Source organism: Bos indicus x Bos taurus, chromosome 2 (genome assembly GCF_003369695.1).
Source record: "Bos indicus x Bos taurus breed Angus x Brahman F1 hybrid chromosome 2, Bos_hybrid_MaternalHap_v2.0, whole genome shotgun sequence".
Classification (NCBI taxonomy): domain Eukaryota; kingdom Metazoa; phylum Chordata; class Mammalia; order Artiodactyla; family Bovidae; genus Bos; species Bos indicus x Bos taurus.
In genome coordinates this window covers 10,296,839-10,318,910 of record NC_040077.1, presented here as the reverse complement: position 1 = coordinate 10,318,910, position 22,072 = coordinate 10,296,839, and positions in this window count along the sequence as shown.

Below are 22,072 nucleotides of genomic sequence, written 5' to 3'. Positions count from 1 at the left end.
AGGCCAGTTTTCATTCCAATCCCAAAGAAAGGCAATGCCAAAGATTGCTCAAACTACCACATGATTTCACTCATCTCACATGCTAGCAAATTAATGCTCAAAATTCTCCAAGCCAGGCTTCAACAGTACGTTAACCATGAACTTCCAGATGTTCAAGATGGATTTAGAAAGGCAGAGGAACCAGAGATCGAATTTCCAACATCTGTTGTATCATTGAAAAAGCAAGAGAGTTCCAGGAAAAACACCTACTTCTGCTTTACTGACTATGCCAAAGCCTTTGACTGTGTGGATCACAACAAATTGTGGAAAATTCTGAAAGAGATGGGAATACCAGACCACCTTACCTGCCTCCTGAGAAATCTGTATGCAGGTCAAGAAGAAACAATTAGAACTGGACATGGAACAATGAACTGATTCCAAATGAAAAGGAATACATCAAGGCTGTATATTGTCACCTTGATTATTTAACTCATATGCAGATTGCATTATGCAAAATGTTGGGTTGGAGGAAGCACAAGCTGGAATCAAGATTGCTGGGAGAAATATCAATAACCTCAGATATGCAGATGACAGCACCCTTATGGCAGAAAGTGAAAAGGAGCTAAAGAGCCTCTTGATGTAAGTGAAAGAGGAGAGTGAAAATGCTGGCTTAAAACTCAACATTCAAAAAACAGAAATTATGGCATCGTTTCCCATCACTCCATGGCAAATAGATGAAGAAACAATGGAAACAGTGAGTGACTTTATTTCCTTGGGCTCCAAAATCACTGCAGATGGGGACTGCAACCATGAAATTAAGACACTTGCTCCTTGGAAGAGAAGCTATGACCAAACTAGATAGCATATTAAAAAACAAAGACATTATTTTGCCAATAAAGCTGTCTAATCAAAGCTCTGATTTTTCTAGTAGTCATGTATGGATGTGAGAGTTGGACTATAAAGTAAGCTGAGCACCAAAGAATTGATGCTTTTGAACTGTGGTGTTGGAAAATACTCTTGAGAATCTTCTCAAGAAGATCAAACCATTTAATCCTAAAGGAAATAAGTCCTGAATATTCATTGGAAGGACTGATGCTGAAGCTGAAAGACCAATACTCTGACCATGTGATTCAAAGAACTGACATATTGGAAAAGAACCTGATGCTGGGAAAGATTGAAGGCAGAGGATGAAATGGTTGGATGGTATCACTGACTCAATGGACTTAAGTTTGAGCAATCTCTGGGAGTTGGTGATGGACAGGGAGGCCTGGCATGCTGCAGTCCATGGGGTCGCAAAGAGTGGAACACAACTGCATGACTGAACTGAACTGATATAGTGGAGGAGATGAATGGATTCTAGAGACTAGATCTGGTAGACAGAGTGCCTGAAACTATGGGTGGAAGTTCGTAACACTGCACAGGGGGTGGTGACCGAAACCAATCCCAAGAAGAAGAAATTCAAGAAGCCTAAGTAGTTCTCTGAGGAGGCCTTACAAAAAGCTGAGAAAAGAAGAGGAGCTAAAGGCAAAGGATAAAGGGAAAGATATTCCCAACTGAATGCAGAGTTCCAGAGAATAGCTAGGAGAGATAAGAAAGTCTTCTTAAGTGAACCAATGCAAAGAAATAGAGGAAAATAGAGTGGGACAGACTAGAGATCTCTTTAAGAAAATTGTAGATACCCAGAGAACACTTTATGCAAAGCTAGGCACAATAAAGGATAAAAACAACAAGAACCTAACAGAAGCAGGAGGGATTAAGATAAGGTGGCAAGAATACACAGAAGAACTAGATATAAAAGCTCTTAATGACCTAGATATTTATGATGGTGTGTCACTCAGCTAGAACCAGACATCCTCGAGTGTGAAGTCAAATGGGCCTCAGGAAGCATTACTACAAACAAAGCTAGTGGAAGTGATGGAATTCCAGCTGAGTTATTTCAAATCCTAAAAGATGATTATATTAAAGTCCTTCACTCAATATGACGCAAATTTGGATAACTCAGCAGTTGCCACAGGACTGAAAAAGTTTCCTTTTTTTTTCTTTTTTCCAATCCAAAAGAAAGGTAACACCAAAAAACGTTCAAATTATTGTACAATTGCACTTATTTCACAAGACAGCAAGATTATGTTCAATATCCTTCAAGCTAGGCTTCAGCAGTATGTGAACTGAGAACTTCCAGATATAAAAGATGGGTTTAGAAAACACAGAGGAACCAGAGATTAAACTGGTAACATACTCTGGGTCATAGAAAAAGCAATGGAATCCAAAAAACTCTACTTCTGCTTCATTGACTACACTAAAGCCTTTGACTGTGTAGATCACAACAAACTATGGAATATTCTTAATGAGATGGGAATACTGAACCACATTATCTGCCTCCTGAGAAACCTATATGCATGACAAGAAGCAACAGTTAGAACTGTCATGGAACAATGAACTGGTTCAAGATTGGGAAAGAAGTACATCAAGGCTGTATATATTGTCACCCTGTTTATTAAACTTCTGCTCAGAGTACATCATGCGAAATTCTGGGCTGGATGAATCACAACCTGGAATCAAGATTGCCGGGAGAAATATCAATAAAGTCAGATATGCAGATGATGCTACACTTACGGAGGAAAGTGAAGTGTAACTAAAGAGCCTCTTGAAGGTAAAAGAGAAGAGTGAAATGCTGGCTTAAAACTCAGCATTCAAAAAATGAAGATCATGGCATCTGGTCCCATCACTCAGGGCAAATAGATGGGGGAAATGTGGAAACAGTATCAGACTTCATTTTCTTGCACTCCAAAATCACTGCACATGGTGACTACAGCCACGAATTAAAAGACTCTTGCTCCTTTTAAGAATAGCTATGACAAAATTAGACAGTGTAATCAAAAGCAGAGATATCACTTTGCCAACAAAGGTCCATATAGTCAAAGCTATGGTTTCTCCAGTAGTCATATATGGATGTGAGAGTTGGACTATAAAGAAGGCTTAGTGCCAAAGAATTGATGCTCTTGAACTGTGATGCTGGAGAAGACTCTTGAGAATCTCTTGGACAGCAAGGAGATCAAACCAGTCAATCCTAAAGGAAACCAAACCTGAATACTCATTCAGTTCAGTTCAGTTGCTCAGTCGTGTCCGACTCTTTGAGACCCCATGAATCACGGCACACCAGGCCTCCATGTCCATCACCAACTTCTGGAGTTTACCCAAACATATGTCCATCGAGTCAGTGATGCCATCCAGCCATCTCATCTTCGGTCGTCCCCTTCACCTCCTGCCCCCAATCCCTCCCAGCATCAGTCTTTTCCAATAAGTCAACTCTTCACATCAGGTGGCCAAAGTATTGGAGTTTCAGCATCAGTCCTTCCAATGAACACCCAGGACTGATCTCCTTTAGGATGGACTGGTTGGATCTCCTTGCAGTCCAAGGGATTATCAAGAGTCTTCCAACATCACAGTTCAAAAGCAGCAATTCTTCAGTGCTCAGCTTTCTTCACAGTCCAACTCTCACATCCATACATGACTACCGGAAAAACCATAGCTTTGACTAGACAGACCTTTGTTGGCAAAGTAATGTCTCTGCTTTTGAATATGCTATCTAGGTTGGTCATAACTTTCCTTCCAAGGAGTAAGTGTCTTTTAATTTCATGGCTGCAATCACCATCTGCAGTGATTTTGGAGCCCCCCAAAATAGAGTCTGACACTGTTTCCACTGTTTCCCCATCTATTTCCCAGGAGGTGATGGGACCAGATGCCAAGATCTTTGTTTTCTGAATGTTGAGCTTTAAGCCAACTTTTTCACTCTCCTCTTTCACCTTCATCAAGAGGCTTTTTAGTCCCTCTTCACTTTCTGCCATAAGGGTGGTGTCATCTGCATATCTGAGGTTATTGGTATTTCTCCTGGCAATCTTGATTCCAGCTTGTGCTTCCTCCAGCCCAGCATTTCTCATGATGTACTCTGCATAGAAGTTAAATAAGCAGGGTGACAATATACAGCCTTGACGTACTCCTTTTCCTATTTGGAACAAGTCAGTTGTTCCATGTCCAGTTCTAACTGTTGCTCCTGACTTGAATATAGGTTTCTCAAGAGTCAGGTCAGGTGGTCTAAAAGAGATGGTGGTCCATCTCTTTCAGAATTAATACTCATTAGAAGGACTTAAACTAAAGTTGAAGCTCCAATACTTTGGCCACCTGATGCGAAGAACTGATTCATTAGAAAAGACCCTGATGCTAGGAAAGATTGAAGGCAAGAGGAGAAGGAGGTGACAGAGGATGAGATGGGTGGATGGCATCACTGACTCAATGTATATGTGTTTGAGCAAATTCTGGGAGATAGTGAAGGACAGGGAAGCCTGGTATGCTGCAGTTCATCGGGTCACAAAGAATCACGCATAACCTGAGTGACTGAACAACAGCAACTTAAATCTTCTTCGAATCTGCCTTTTCTGTCTTTGCTTTTAACTTAACAGTATTTGAGAACATTATAACTTAAAACAAATAAAAGGTTAAGTTTTTAAAAAAGGAACAATTAGCCTCCAATTAAAATAAATAACTTTATATTTAAAAAAAGGAACAAATAAAAAGTGATTTTTGAGGCCTCTTAACCTAAAGCTCTGAAACAAAAATAAACTCAGTCTTCAAGTGGTAGTCACTTTAAGCAGGCAGTAGTTTGTATCGATGCATTTCAGCTCATTTTAAAAGCCTCTAAGTATCAAAGGAATACATGCACAAAACAAGAGGGTTCAGACAGCAGGTTTCAGAATGAGAAAATTAACAGGAAGAAGCAGTTCCTTTCATCTTTTAATTCTTTTCATGTCAGATTCTCATGTTAACCTAACTATAACCTAAATTGTGAGCAATCAAGACACAAAGATGTTGGTTCTTACCTTTTATTCATATAATTTGGTGTTGAGCAGATGCAGCTATTAAATGATGAAAAGAATCATCTATGAAAATGAATGTCATATAGTCATGAAACAAATGCACAAAAGAAGTCATACTGATTAATAGCATCCTAGTATAATCCCCTTATATGTAGTATTGGTTTATTACAAGTTGCCTTGGAAACTATTTTGGGAAATTTTGTTTTCAGAGCTAAAATGATTTTCCTAATGAGAAGAAAGTTGTAGTAAGGGTATGCAATCAGTTCCTCTGCCAAGCCCCTGCAAAAAGAAACAGTAAATAAAACTCCCCTGTGTTTGAGGCTAGCTGCTTAATGCAACCACAGTTTTCATATTTTAAGCAAAATTCTCGGTTTGCAACAGCAGAAGAGGGTAATGCAGTATTGTGATTATCGAGTCATGTTTCCATGTTTTGTGCTTGAGGGATAAGGCTTTGGAACCACATGGTTTGGGTTTGAATCTCAGCTCTGCCATTTAGAGCTGGCTGTTCATGGATAAGTTTTAAAAACTGTGTTTTAACTTCCTCGTTGGCAAAACTCAAAAGAAGTCTTGCACCTGCAGCACAGAACACATGTGTGCATGCTTGTTAAGTCATGTCAGTCGGGTCCAACTCTTTGTGACCTTCAGGACTGTAGCCCACCAGGCTCCTCTCTCCATGGGATTCTCCAAGCCAGAGTACTAGAATGGTTGCCATGCCCTCCTCCAGGGGATCTTCCCAACCCAGGGATCAAATCCACGTCTCTCTTTTTTTTTTTTCTCTCTAATTTTATTTTATTTTTAAACTTTACATAATTGTATTAGTTTTGCCAAATATCAAAATGAATCTGCCACAAATCCACGTCTCTTATGTCTCCTGAATTGGCAGCCGAGTTCTTTACCACTTGCACTGCCTGGGAAGCTCAGAACACATAGTATAGTCTTATTAAATGTTAGTATAGTCTTATCATCACCGATAAATAAAATGGAATAAAGGCTTACCAACAATACTGTGGAAACACAGTCCTGTGCAGTACCTATTGTTATTTCCTGGTTTTCAGATAAGAAATGTTTTATCTGAAGTTTGCCAGTTTTCAGATAAGAAAATGAGACAATCAAGAAACATACTAGCTACCCAGTTAGAATTGGGAGGACTAGGATTCCAACTTCATCTTCTGACTTTAAGTGTACCAGCCTAAATGTGCATGTTGGTTCATCCTCTGATCAGCGTTTTCCTCTATCTTACCCTCTTCTGCTACCCAACCTGACCCAGGCCATCTTCATCATCATCATCACCTCTACCACCACAGCCAGGGTTTATTGGTTATTGATTTCTAACTATGTGCCAGTCACTGAATTTTTTGTTTGTTTGCTTGTTTTATGATCATTACTTAATTATTTCTCATAATAACTCTGGAAACATGGTGTAATTTATTACCATTTTACATAAAAAGAAAGTGAAGCTTTAGATTAGCTAGATAAAATTTCCAAGTCTTTGAGTTAAGTAATGAAATGGAGTTGAATCATTTTTTTCATGCTGAAGTCCAGACTTTATGTTTTAACGGATTCATTTAGATATGATTCACATACTACATGGGCTTCCGAGGTGGCACTAGCGGTAAAGAACCCACCTGCCAGTGCAGGAGACATAAAGAGATGTGGGATCTATTCCTGGGTTGGGAAGCTCCTCTGAGGAGGGCATGGAAACCAAGTTCAGTATTTTTGCCTGGAGAATCCCATGGACAGAGGAGCCTGGCAGGCTACAGTCCATAGGGTCACAAAGAGCTGCACACAATAGAAGAAACTTAGCACATACTACAGAATTCATGCATATAAATTGCACAATTCAATGCCTTAAATATATTACATTATTTTTATTGTTAAAATATATACAAAATAAAATTTACCATTTTATCCACTTTTAATTGTACAATTCCATGACATTAATCACTTTCACAATGTTATAGAACCATCACCAGTCTCTATTTCTAAAACATTTTATAAGCAAAACATCTACACCCCACTTTCCCAGCTACTGATCGCCTCTAATCTACTTTGAGTTTGCCTATTTCTCAGATACTTATATAAATGAAATCATTCAACATGTTTTCTGTTTTGAGGGTTTATTTTATTTAACATAATGTTTTCAAGGTTCAACCATGCTGTAGCATGTATAAGAACTTTATTCCTTTTAATGGATTATAATTATTCTATTTTATGTGTATACTATATTTTACTTAGTCATGTGCTGATGAATATTTGGGTTGTTTCCACCTTTTGGCAATTGTGAAAAATGCTGCAATGAATACTGATATACAAATATCTGTTCGAGATCTTGCTTTTCAATAGCTTTAGGAATACACCTAGGATTAGAATTGCTAGATCATATGATAATTTTAAATTAGACTTTTTGAGGACTTACCAACATATTTTCTATAACACCTGCATCATTTGACTTCCCCGTCAGCCATGTAATAAGAGTTCCAATTTTTCTCATCTTTGCAAACATTATTATTTCTCTCTTTTGTAAATGATATCCATTCTTGTAAGAGTGAAATGGTATTTCATGGCTTTGATTTGCATGTCTCCAATGAATAATAATTTTAAGCATATTCACATAACCTTTTTGAACATTTGTATATCTTCTTAGAGAAATATATAATCAATTTTTTGGTCCATTTTTAAATTGAGTTCTTTGTCTTTTTGTTGTTGATTTACATTAGTTCTTTATATATTCTATAAGATATATCCTTATCAGATATATGATTTGGAAAGATTTTCACCTCTTCTGTAGGTTGACTTTATACTTTCTTAATAATGCTCTTTGATGCACATACATTTTTAATTTTTATGTAGTACCATTTATCTTCTAAAAAATTTTTTCTTCATATTTTGATGTCATAGCTAAGAATGCTTTGCCAAACTCACATTCATAAAGATTTACTTCTATGTTTCCTCCTAAGAATTTTGTGGTTTTAACTCTATATTTAGGTTTTTGATCATATTGAGTTAATTTTTTCATATAGTGTGATTTAGTGATCATCATCATTTTTTTACATGTGAAAATCCCCTTGCCCCAACATTATCTTTTGAAGAGACTATTCTTTCTCCATTGAATATACTTGGCATCCTTGTCAAAAATTAATTGGCTCTCAGACTAGAACTAAACCATCTACTTTCATGAGTACACAGCTTGTCAACTGAAACATATGGGATTGTCAGTCTCCATAATCATGTAAGCCAATTTCCATTTCTATTTAAGAAAGAAGTTTTAGGGAAGCCCAAACACAGGAGAGACAAAAATAAAAAGACTAGAAGAATTCAAAGCCTCTGGCAACTACAGGTACAACAACCACTAAATATGCTACAATTCCTAGCAAGTTTAACAGGCAATTTTACAATAAAGGCCTTTACATCTGTTCTAATTATTTAATACACCATATCTGGATTTCAACCTAAATTTACATGGCATGAATAAAGCAAGGGAAAACACAATCTGAAGAGAAAAATAAGCATTAAAATAACTATGATTAATATGTTAAGGACTCTAATAGAAAGCACAAAAGATCAGGTACAATACCACAAGTTGGCAGAAAGATAATAGTTTTAAATGTATCAAGATGGAAGAAAATTAAAACATTGTAACATAAATCAAGAACTTCTTTGATGAATTTAGTAGACTGGGCATGGCTATGGAATAAATCATTAGATTTGAAGATATATCAATATAAACTCCCCAAATCAAAATGCAGTGAGAAAAAAAAGAGTACAGGAAAAAAAAAAAAAAAACTGTTACAAAGGTGTAACATAATGCAAATGTTAGAAGAAAGAGACAAAAAAAAAACAGAAGAAATGTTATAGCTAAGTAATAATGAATGAGAACTTTCCAAAATTAATGAGAGACAAAAAATCCAACATCCTAAAAGATCAGAGAATACCAAACAAGTTTAAAAAATTATATTAAAAATATAGGTAAGCATATCATGTTTGAACTGCAGAAAATCAAACACATTGTATATTCAATGCAAGAATATACAATGGATTAAAGACAATCTCTTTAACAAGTGGTGCTGGGAAAACTGGTCAACCACTTGTAAAAGAATGAAACTAGAGCACTTTTTAACACCATACACAAAAATAAACTCAAAATGGATTAAAGAGCTAAACGTAAGATCAGAAACTATAAAACTCCTAGAGGAGAACATAGGCAAAACGCTCTCCAACATACATCACAGCAGGATCCTCTATGACCCACCTCCCAGAATATTGGAAATAAAAGCAAAAATAAACAAATGGGACCTAATTAAACTTAAAAGCTTCTGCACAACAAAAGAAACTACAAGCAAGGTGAAAAGACAGCCTTCAGAATGGGAGAAAATAATAGCAAATGAAGCAACTGACAAACAACTAATCTCAAAAATATACAAGCAACTCCTACACCTCAATTCCAGAAAAATAAATGACCCAATCAAAAAATGGGCCAAAGACCTAAACAGACATTTCTCCAAAGAAGACATACAGATGGCTAACAAACACATGAAAAGATGCTCAACATCACTCATTATCAGAGAAATGTAAATCAAAACCACTATGAGGTACCATTTCACACCAGTCAGAATGGCTGTGATCCAAAAGTCTACAAGCAATAAATGCTGGAGAGGGTGTGGAGAAAAGGGAACCCTCTTACACTGTTGGTGGGAATGCAAACTAGTACAGCCACTATGGAGAACAGTGTGGAGATTCCTTAAAAAACTGGAAATAGAGCTGCCTTATGACCCAGCAATCCCACTGCTGGGCATACACACTGAGGAAACCAGAAGGGAAAGAGACACATGTACCCCAATGTTCATCGCAGCACTGTTTATAATAGCCAGGACATGGAAGCAACCTAGATGCCCATCAGCCAATGAATGGATAAGAAAGCAGTGGTACATATACACGATGGAGTATTACTCAGCCATTAAAAAGAATACATTTGAATCAGTTCTAATGAGGTGGATGAAACTGGAGCCTATTATACAGAGTGAAGTAAGCCAGAAAGAAAAACACCAGTACAGTATACTAACGCATATATATGGAATTTAGAAAGATGGTAACAATAACCCTGTGTACGAGACAGCAAAAGAGACACTGATGTATGGAACAGTCTTATGGACTCTGTGGGAGAGGGAGAGGGAGAGGGTGGGATGATTTGGGAGAATGGCATTGAAATACATATAATATCATATATGGAACGAGTCGCCAGTCCAGGTTCGATGCACAATACTGGATGCTTGGGGCTGGTGCACTGGGACGACCCAGAGGGATGGTATGGGGAGGGAGGAGGGAGGAGGGTTCAGGATGGGGAACACATGTATACCTGTGGCAGATTCATTTCGATATTTGGCAAAACCAATACAATAGTGTAAAGTTTAAAAATAAAATAAAATTAAAAAAAAAAAAAAACAGAAAATCAAACACAAAGAGAAACCTTGAAAGAAGCCAGAGAAAAACAACACTTTATTTATAGAAGGAAAAGGAAAAGAAAAAGATCAGACCTGTCTTCAGAAACCATGTAAGCAAGAAGAAAAAGGAGTAAAATACTTAAAGCATAGAAGGAAAAAAAGCCGTCAACTCAGAATTCTGACCAAATTAAATGCTCTTCAATGTAAACGAGAAATGCTTTTTGACATAAGCAAAAATGGAGAGAATCTGTCACTAGTAGATCTGAATTGTAAGAAATGTCAAAACAAGTTTTCAGAGAGAAATCATAGTTATAGTATCAAATCTTCCAAATTTACCTTAATATTGGATTCATTTCCCATCAAAATTCTAGCAACTTACTTTGTGAACATCAACAGACTGATTTTAAAGTTTATATGGAAAGGCAAAAGATCCAGAATGGCAAACACAATATTCAACAAAAAGTACAGAACTACATGAGTTTGTGACTCACTATTCAGTTATAACTATCAAGGGAATGCAGTATTGGTGAAAGAAGATAAACAGATCAATGTGAAAAAATAGATAGCCCAGAAAGAGACTTACAGAAATATAGCCAACTGATCATTGAAAAGGAGGCAGAGGCAATGGCAACAGAAAAAGAATAGTCCTTGTCAACCAATGGCGCTGGAACAACAATTCGTGTGCAAACTGACCTTATAACTTTCGCAGAAATTGACTCACAATGGATCATAGGCCTCAGTGTAAAACACAGAACTATAAAACTTGTGGAAGATAACAGAGGAGAATATATAAGTGACTGTGAGTTTGGCAAAATGTTTTTAGGTAAAACAGCAAAAGCATGATCCATGAAAAAAAAAAATACTATATACTGGATTTCATTAAAATTCAAACTATTTTCTACAAAGACACTATTAAGATAATGGAAATACAAACCACAGACTGAAAGAAAATATTAGCAAAATAAATATCTATTAAAGGACATATACCGAAAATATAAAAAGAACACTCAAAAGTCAACAATAAAAAATGCAACCCAATTTAAAAAGTGGGGAAAGATTAGAACAGATACCTTCACAGAAGATACAGAGATGGCAAAAACAGCATATGAAAAGATGCTCCATATCATATGTCATTAAGGAACTGTGAACTAAATAAAAAATGAGACAACTATACACTTACTAGAATGACTAAAATCCAGAACACTGATGATAACTCTGCTTTGCTGGTGGAAACACGAAAGAGTATAGCTACTTAGGAAGACAGCTCAGCAGCTTCTTAAAAATACTAAATATAATCTTCCCATATGATCCAACAATCATAATCCTTGATAGTTACCCAAATGAGCTGAAAACTTATCTCCACACCAAAACTTACACATGTATATTTATAGCAGCTTTATATATAATTGAGAATACTTACAAGTAACTAGCGGAGAAGGCAATGGCACCCCACTCTAGTACTCTTGCCTGGAAAATCCCATGGACGGAGGAGCCTGGTAGGCTGAAGTCCATGGGGTCGCTAAGAGTCGGACACGACTGAGCGATTTCACTTTCACTTTTTACTTTCATGCATTGGAGAAGGAAATGGCAACCACTCCAGTGTTCTTGCCTGGAGAATCCCAGGGACAGGGGAGCCTGATGGGCTGCCGTCTATGGGGTCGCACAGAGTCAGACACGACTGAAGCGACTTAGCAGCAGCAGCAGCAGTAACTAGATCTTCAATAGATGAATGGATAAACAAACTGTAATAACCCATTCAATGGAATAAAAAGAAATAAGTTATCAAGCTATGAAGAGATGTGAGAGAACCTAAAATGCATATTAATAAGTGAAAGAAGCCACTTGAAAAAAGATTAAAAATTGTGTGATTCCAACTATATGACATTCTGGGAAAGGCAAAATTATGGACAGTAAACTATTAGTGATTTCCAAACAGGAAAAATGGAAGAGATAAAAATGAGATTATATATTTTATAAAATGTATGTACTTATTCTATATATAATTATGCATATATAAAATAAATATATATTTTTCTAAAGTGTTTTATAAAATGTCAAATGAAAACTAGAAAAGGCAAAGGTGAAGGAAATAAAAAAGGAACAAATATAATGATTAGAAAATAGTTATAAATAAGATAGATATTAACGTAACTCTATCAATGATGCAATAGTCTAAATATGTCAATGAAAAGAGAGATTGTCAGAATAGATTAGGAAAGTCAAGAAAAGACCCAACTGTAAGTTGTCTACAGAAACCTACTTTAAATATAAGAACACTGATAGATTAAATGCAGAGATGGAGAAAGATATATCATGCTAACAATAATCAAAAGAAAGCTGAAGTAGACAAAATAGATTTCAGAACAAGGAACATTATCAGGATTAAAGAGGCATTTCAGAAGGATAAAGAAGTCAATTTTTCATAAAGACATAACAGCCTGTAATGTGTACGTATCTAAAAACAGTGTCAGAACACTTCAAACAAAAACCGATAGAATTGCAAAGAGAAGCAGACAATTCATGAGTATAGTTGGAGATCCATTGCAGTCAGCAATGCTCTCTCAGTAATCGATGAATCAAGAAGGCAGAAAATCAGTAGAGATACAGATTACCCAAATAGAACTATCAATCAACTTGATTTCATTGATATTTATAAAATACTCCATTAAACAACAGAAGAACACACACACATCTTTCTCAAACTCACACGTAACACTCACTAAAATAGACTGAATTATAGGCAATAAAATAATAAAATACCCTTTTACCAATTTAAAAGGATAGAAATCATGCAAAATGTATTCTCAGATGACAATGAAAATGAATTAGAAACCAATAACAACCAATAAAAGATGGAAAATTCTCCAATAATTTGGATATTAAACAACACACTTCTAAGCAAAATATATGCCAATGAAGAAGTCTCATGAGAAACTTTTAAAAAATTTCTGAACTAAATTTAAATGAGAATACAATTTAAAATTTGCAGAATTCATTGAACATAGTGTTTAGAGAGAAAGTTAGAGCATTAAGAATACAGATTAGAAAAGAAGAAAGATCTAAAATCAATTATCTAAGCTTCCACCTAAGGGAACTAGAGAAAAAGAAGCAATCTGAGCTAAGCAAACAGAAATAAAGATATTTCTGTTATCTTAAAAAAGAAAAGAAAAACAAAGTTAAAGCAGTAATTAATAAAATTGAAAACATAAAAATAATAGAGAAAATCAACAAAATCAAATGCTGGTTCTTGGATAAGATCAGTTAGATTGATAAACCTCTAGCCAGACTAACAAAGAAAAAGTGAAAGAAGACAAAATTATCAATATTAAAGTGAAAGAGGTGCCATCACTGTTGATCCCATGGACTTTAAAAGGATAATATAGAAATATTATGGCTGATCTCAGGACTAGGGAAAAATATACAGGATAAACAGGCAACATCTTGTAGTGACAGAAAATCAAGTGGTATTAAAAACAACAACGTATTGATGGGGGAGAAGGAACATAAGCCAATTTAAACAGTGCTTCCAATGGCCAAAGCTAAAACTGTTTGAGCAAGAAAGCAATGAATTATTGGTTATAACTCAAACTATAAACTAACTAGCCATAGTTCCATAATGATATGCACAAGTGACTGCATTAATATTAATAAATAAATGGAGAATGAGAGATAAATATCTCCTGTAAGAGCCAAATGATTTACTTAATTAATAGATACAGCCCTTCAAGGAGGTTGAATGAACTACTCACTCAAAAGTGAGCTGTGCAGTGACTTCCTTCCCATTATTACAGTATGGAAAGTGGGTGGAAAAAACAGTAACTCCACAGTGTAAAAGCTGAAAAGCATTAGCTCGGCCAGGTAATTGAGGTCAACATCAACAGTGTAGATAATATGTCCTCTTGACATGATGTGATATGACGTGATGTGACATGATGTGGCATGATGCTTCACTTCTATGGTATTCCTCCCCAAAACCTGTAATCCCAGTGTACCATCAGAAAAACATCAGACAAATCACAATAGAGTGGCAATCTAAAAAATATCTGCTCAGCATTCAATAAAACTGCCAATGCCATCAAAGAAAAAGAAAGTCCTAGAAAATGTCACAGACAAGAGAATCCTAAGGAAACATGACAACTAAATACAATGTAGTATCCTGGATGGAATCTTGGAACAGAAAAAGGAGAGTAAGTAAAAACTAAAATGCATGAATTATATATGGACTTTAGTTAATAATTATGTGTGGGTGGACTTTAGTATCAGTAATGGTTCATTAACTATAACAATGTATTATACTAATGTAAGAGGCTAATAATTGGGAAACGGGGTATAAACACAGGGAACTCTGTACCATCTTCAATTTTTCATTAAACCTAAAAATGTTCTAAAATATAATGCCGATTCAAAATTTAAAGCAAAAAATTCAGGGAAGCAATAAGCCTGGAACATGAAGAAATATGAAAAGTATGAGAAGTGCACCTAAATACAACTCTGCTGCTGCTGCTAAGTCACTTCAGTCGTGTCCGACTCTGTGCGACCCCATAGATGGCAGCCCACCAGGCTCCCCCGTCCCTGGGATTCTCCAGGCAAGAACACTGGAGTGGTTGCCATTTCCTTCTCCAATGCATGAAAGTGAAAAGTAAAAGTGAAGTCTCAGTCGTGCCCGACTCCTAGCGACCCCATGGACTGCAGCCCACCAGGCTCCTCCATCCATGGGATTTTCCAGGCAAGAGAACTGGAGTGGGTTGCCATTGCCTTCTCCAAAATACAACTGTAGATGTGATTATTTCCACTTGTAGATCAATATTTGGATATGATGCTGTACAGCATCATATTTTGCTTTTCTAGAGAGAAAAAGATATATTCTTTTTAAATTTTTTATTTATTTATTTTTGGCTGTGCTGGGTCTGCATTGCTGCATGGACTTTTCTCTAGTTGCAGGCTACTCCAGTGGTGGGGTGCAGGGTTCTCACTGTGGGGGCCTCTCTTGTTGCAGAGCACAGGCACACGAGCTTCAGTAGTGGCACGCGGGCTCAGCAGTTGTGGCTCCCAGGCTCTAGAGCAGCTCAACAGTTGTGGCATACAGGCTTTGTTCGTCCGCTGCATGTGGGATCCTCCCAGACCAGGCATCAAACTCTTGTCTCCTGCATTGGCAGGAGGATACTTTACCACTGAGCCACCAGGGAACCCCCATGTGTTCTTATACCACATTTAATTCCTAAGTTCATGTCCTGCTCAAAATTTCACTGTAAGACAGTCAACAATCATCAGTCTGCCCATTAAATGTGTCTCCTCTGGGCTCCTCTCCTAGAGCAGTGAGGAGCAATTTTGTCCTCTCAGTGAGGGGCAATTTTGCTTTTTGGAGTAGATTTGTCATTGTCTAGAGACATTTTTGGCTTTCACATCTGGAGGAATGCTGCTAGCATCTAGTGGGTAGATGCTAGGCTTGCTGCTAAACATCCCACTGATGCAAACAACCCTGACAATAAAGAACTATTCATCCCCAAATATCAATAGTGCTAAAGCCTGCTCTAGATTTACAAGTCTGTCTCCCAAATCACTTCACATTAGAGTTTTACCAAATATTTGCTATCATATCACACGAATCACCAATTTTCTAGTCTTCACCACATAAACAAATGTCACATGCTTTGGGGCTTTGTTAGTGCAGCACTCTGTTTCAGGACCAAATTCTGTGTATGTGTTGGTATGCCACATTATGCTAACATAATAAAGAGCCACAAAATAATTATTTTAAGTTTCATTTTTCAATCATATTATATGTCTGTTTTGTATGGGTTAGAGACCCTTCTCAACCCAAGTCAAAGCTCATAAGAGCTCTATCAGCAAGTATTTCATTTGATACGGTGACAAGGAAAAAAGAGAGAGATGAAGACATTTCATAATTTATAAAATACCGCATATCAAATTCACCTTCCCTACAGCTTTTTTGGTAAAAATTAACCCTATGGTACCACACAAAGATTAGAGGAGCAGGAACCTATAACCATGCCACGTGCCTGGAAATAGATAATTATCAATAAGATTAAACATATAATTTTACATGATTGTCAATATCAAGTAAATATTTTGTTCTGTTTTATGGATATAATATTATGCCTATATGCTTTTAAGTATTGTCACATAATATTCAGAATCATTATTTTTGTGTCACGATATTTTGACAAAACAGCCTAATACAACTTCAAGAGTCATTCCCCAATTTGAGATGTTTATATTGTTTCACTTTTTGTCAGTTTACATAATGTCAGAATCATCCAGGTCATGCTGTAATAGCAATGCCTTACTGTCCCTAGTTAATGCAACAAAGATTTATTTCTTTCTCATACTCCAAGATTAACATGATTAGACTGTGGGGCTGTTCTCTGCATTTCTCTCCCTCTGCGATCCAGGCTGATTGAGCAAAATACACCTGGAATATCAGGAATATTGCTGACTGCCATTGAAGAGAGACAAAGAGGGAGTGACAGAGGGCGGGGAGGAGGAAGGAAGAGAGGGAGAGAGAGAAAATGAACAAACTCTTGAAGATCCAATACCAGAAATAAAATCTCAAAGCAAAAAATGACACGTTTAGTCACTCAGTCGTGGCTGACTCTTTCTGACTCTATCGATTGTAGCCCGTGAGGCTCCTCTGTCCATGGAATTTTCCAGGCAAGAATACTGGAGTGGATTCCCATTTCCTACTCCAGAGATATTCCCAACCCAAGGACCGAATCAGCATCTCCAGCAGCCCCTGCATTGTAGGCAGATTCTTTCCCACTGAGCCACCTCGAAAGCCCCCCAAAAATAACACGTACTACTTGTAGAACTAATTGCCTAGATCTAATCACCTGATCCTATGCAAGCAAAACAGACTGGCAAGTAAAATCTTACCATATACTAAAGAGAAAAAAAAAGCTATTATTTGGTGAATAGCAATCATGACTCACAAAATTCTGTGACTTTGATGATCACCAGCATTTTCTCTAGCATTCTGTTCAATTCCACATGGAAATTACTATTTGAAACAGCTGATAGAATTTGAACTAAAATAACAAGAGAAAGTCAGGTATATTCATTATATATTGTTGCATAATAACCAATAACCCCAGAAGTTACCAGTTGAAAACAACAGAAATATCTCAGCTTCTAAGGATCAGGAATCTGGACATGACTTGGCTAAGTGTTTCTTATTTAGAGTCTTTCCTGGTGGCGCTAGTGGTAAAGAACCCACCTGCCAATGCAGGAGACATAATAGACAAAGGTTCAACCCCTGGATCAGGGAAGATCCCCTAGAGGAGGAAATGGCAACACACTCCAGTATTCTTGCCTGCAGAATTCCATGGACAGGGGAACCTGGTGGGCTGCATTGCATGGCGTCATGAAGACTTGGACACCACCGAAGCAACTTAGCACATGTAGCTACAATGTAAAGTTGTCAAGAAGCTTTCAGCTGGGCTACATTCTTTGAATACATAATTAGGACTGGAGGATCCATTCCAAGCACACTCATACAGCTGATGACAGGTGACTCAGTTCTCTCCCAAAGGGTCATGCATAAGACTGTTCTTCTCAGATCTGATCATGATTTGGTTTCCCCCAGTACTAGTGATACCAAAGAAAGAGAACAAGAAATAACCCAAGGTGGGAGCAAAAGTATCTTGTACACCTCAGTCTCAGAATGACAGATCATCACTTTTTCTGTACTCTCAGTCAGAGATGAACCACTGTAGAGCATGGGAAGGAGAGGAAGACTACAAAGGTGTGAATGCCAGGGTGCCATTTGGAGGCTATCTTCTATCTTCTAGCCCCTGACTTAAAATGACTTATATCCATCCACATGCAAAATATATGAACACCTTCTCAATATCCCTAAGCATCTCAACCCATGACCCATAACAAGCAGCTCCCAGTCTAGAATCTCATTATCTAAGTCAAATCTGAGCGTGAATGAGATCCCATAGGTGTTGCTCCTTATGTACACCTCCTTGTGTATGGTTCCTCTCGATCTGAAAACTTGAAAACTAAAGAGAAAGTGGTGTGTCTCATATACTCAACATACTGAGAGAGGAACACGATAAATGTTATAGACACTCTGCCTCAAAGATGGAAAATCGGCACACAATAGGTACTGGTAAAAAGTAATTCTTAAGTACATCCAAGCAAATATTTCAAGTTACTTAATTAAAACTTAGTGCTATCCCTACCTGGAAATAACTTTACTCATCTCTTGGCTCTAACTCCAGGGTTCCTGCTTCCACACTCCAATTTACTCTTCCTATATGTATCAGGTGAGTGAAAGTCACTCAGTCATGTTCGACTCTGCAATCCCATAGACTATTCACTCCATAGTATTCTCCAGGCCAGAAAACTGGAGTGGGTAGCCTTTCCTTCTGCAGGGGAATCTTTCTAACCCAGAGACCAAACCTAGGTCTTCCACATTGCAGGCAGATTCTTTACCAGCTGAGCTACAAGGAAAGCCCACATGTATCAGAGATAGCATGTATTTTTGGCTGAGGAGTTTTTATTAATCTGTTTGTGTTTGTAAAAGAATCATGATCAGATCTGGTAGAACAGCCCTATGCATAACCCTGTGGGAGGGATCTGAGTCTCCTGTCATCAGCCGCATGAGTGTGCTTAGAATAGATCCTCCAGCTCTTCTCTTTTCCTTTTATACTGTCTCTTTAAATCCAAGCTATCAGTATTTCAATGCTTTCAATCCAAGATAGCAATGCTTCTATTGATAAAATTTTATTGAAAATATTGTGGACCTTCTATTAATTTTATTGCTATTGACTCCATTAAACAAAAGTCAGGCACAATATCTACTTGAGATAGGTTCTTCTCTTCTCTGGGCTTCCACTGAGATGACTGAGGAACAATGATCTTAAGCTTCCTAGAAGCCCTGTTGTGTAATTGAGAGAATCTGAGGAACACCCTTAATCATTTACAGTGCATTCTGTATAAGCTAGATCTCAAAAAAATGATTTTACAATTATATACCTTTGGGTTCATCTCCAAACCATGCTTTCCTAAGAGCTTCCTTGATTTGATCTTTGCTTAGAAGCCTTTTATTAATTTTAGCTTTCTTTGCCACCCGAAACGGTTGGTAACCTTCAAAATCAGGAAGTCTCAGCTTCATTATTTAATGGACCTTCTAAATTAGCTTATCTTTCTCTTCTCACATCTTGCATCAAGAAGAAGCAAGATAGCATTTTCAACCCTATAGTTATATAATTCCTTAGCTATATCACCCAGTTCATTGGGCACACTGTTTAATTTGTACATTACTACAAGCCATGGGATTGATAAATTTTATGCCATAACATAAAAAGGATCTCCTTTATTTCAATATCCACTCCAGTAGTATTTTTCTCACTTTAAGACTTCACCAAGCCACCTCAGAGTTCAAAATTCTATAAACAGTGTGTTCAAGGCATTTAATGATTTAACTGTTTTCTCAAAATCCTTACAGCTTTTCCCAATTCCATTCTAATTCGCTCCCATATTTTAGGTTTTTGCTTTAATAGTACCCACTTTCTGGTACCAGTCTATTTTGTTATTGTTGTCTAAATATCACCCCCAAACTTAGCAATTTAAAATGACAAGTACGTATTATCTTACACATTGTTCAAGGTGCAGCAATCAAGGAGCATGCTTTCCTGGGTTTCTCAGGGCTCGGTGTTTCTTATGAGGTTGCAGTTAAGCTGTCAGCCAAGGATACCATTTCTGAAGAAAAATTCATTCTTAGCGTACCCATATGTTTGTTTGTAGGAGAAGCTGCAATTCCTGACAGTGTGGGTCATTTCATAAGACTGTTTATGAGCTGGCTTTCTCTGGAACAAGTGCAGAGAGATAGAAGAGAGCAATGATAGCTTTCATAACCTCATTTTGAAAGTGTAATGTATTGGTCACATAGAACAACTCTGGTGCAAATAATTTGGGCAGAGACTACACCAAGAGGCAAAATGACAGAGGTTAAAATCATTGGAGGACATTACTGGAGGCTAGGTACCTCAGTAAGATGTGTGAGTTTCCATGTAGGCAGAATAGTAGAATCTGTTGTAAAAAGTAGTTCACTTTTTTTTCACAATATAAAGCAGAGTCATCAGCAAGATTAAGTAAAGGCAAGAGAGTCACTGGGGTTCTATGAGGAGTGAGTGTAAGTGAAATTCTTAGAGAAGGGGAAGAAAAAAGAGTAAGGGTGTATGGTAGGATTGCCATGCTGTACTCAGCAACCACTTAGTTAACATTTTAAAGTGCAACCAGTCAGCAAACTGTGTTTTCTCATCACATTCTCTTGCTTGTTGGTAGCTCAGTGTAGATGAATTGTTGGGTTTTTACAAGGCGGGAGTTTTGCAACCAAAGTGCAATGGATTGTTTTTAAAAGTTGCAGGAAACAAAAGTGTTTGACAAGAAAATGTTAAATGCAATTGAAATGAGCAAATGTTGGGGAGTAGAGCTCAGACCAGAGTAATGGTTAGAGAATAAACTACCTGAAAGAAAATATTTTTAAGTCTTCAGAAATGGATTAATGCTTTTTCAAAGAGAGAATTGCTGATGTGTGAGTCATTAGATAGTATTTGCCATATGCTTTGAGGAATTGTCAAGAAGACTTGATTTCTTAAACAAAAAGAAATAATTTTAAATAAAAATTCATCTAAAAAATTATTACAAGAAAAGGATTAGGCTCCAAAATAACTGTAACACAAAATTGGTAAATGTATATTTTATGTTATATATACATACTGACCACAATTATCTTTATATTCTACCTGACATAAAACTGACAGAAACAATACAGACCTCCTTATTTCAATATAATCTATTGTTTATAAGTATGTCACAAATTCAAGTGATTACTTAATTTCCTATAAGCCTATCTTGACATTGATAAATGCAAGTCTATTTGGAATAAAAAATTATTCCTCACTACACTTATAAATTTTGGTATAATAAAATTATATCCCTATCACTTAATAAATTATTCTAACCAGGTTTGAGAAGATATAAGAGAAAAATATAAATGTTCATATTATTATATTTCATGTGTGAATGAGGAATAGGCTATTACTTGTCTTCATATTGATAAAAATTATCTTTTCTTGATTGACTTCACTACAGGACCAGAATTTTCAACAAATACCTTAAATTTTAAAAATGATTTAGTAGAAAAATAATCATGTTCAGCCATGCCTTTTTTTTTTAAGATAGCAATTTTTTAAAAGTAGTTCATACAAAAAGAGCAGATTTTAGTCTCCTATTTGTTAAATAGTTCAGCTTCAAAAAATACATTTTGAAAGTACTTTAGCTACATAGAGGAAAATCTGAGTACTGAATTCTAGATCATTCTCTTCCTTTCTGAAAATAATAGAATTTTAAAATTGTAAAAACCATTCAGTAAATGAAGAAATAGGTTGTATCACTAGAATATTTTTAATATTCTTTTTGATTTTTAGATTTTTTTCTATTTAAAATAATGAGAGGAAGAAAAAAATGATTCTTTTAAATTTTTGTATTTATCATAAATTATAAGGAGTTTTAATATACAATTTCAAAAAAAATACACAATTTCCATAATTGGAGGGAGAGTTCTGGTTAGGCCAGCTTTTTATTCAGATGTTTTTTGTGTAGATATGGTTAATTGTTCCATTTCTTATTTTTCTTCTTATGTGATCTCAGTTCAGTTCAGTTCAGTCACTCAGTCGTGTCCGACTCTTTGCGACCCCATGAATCGCAGCACGTCAGGCTTCCCTGTCCATCACCAACTCCCGGAGTTCATTC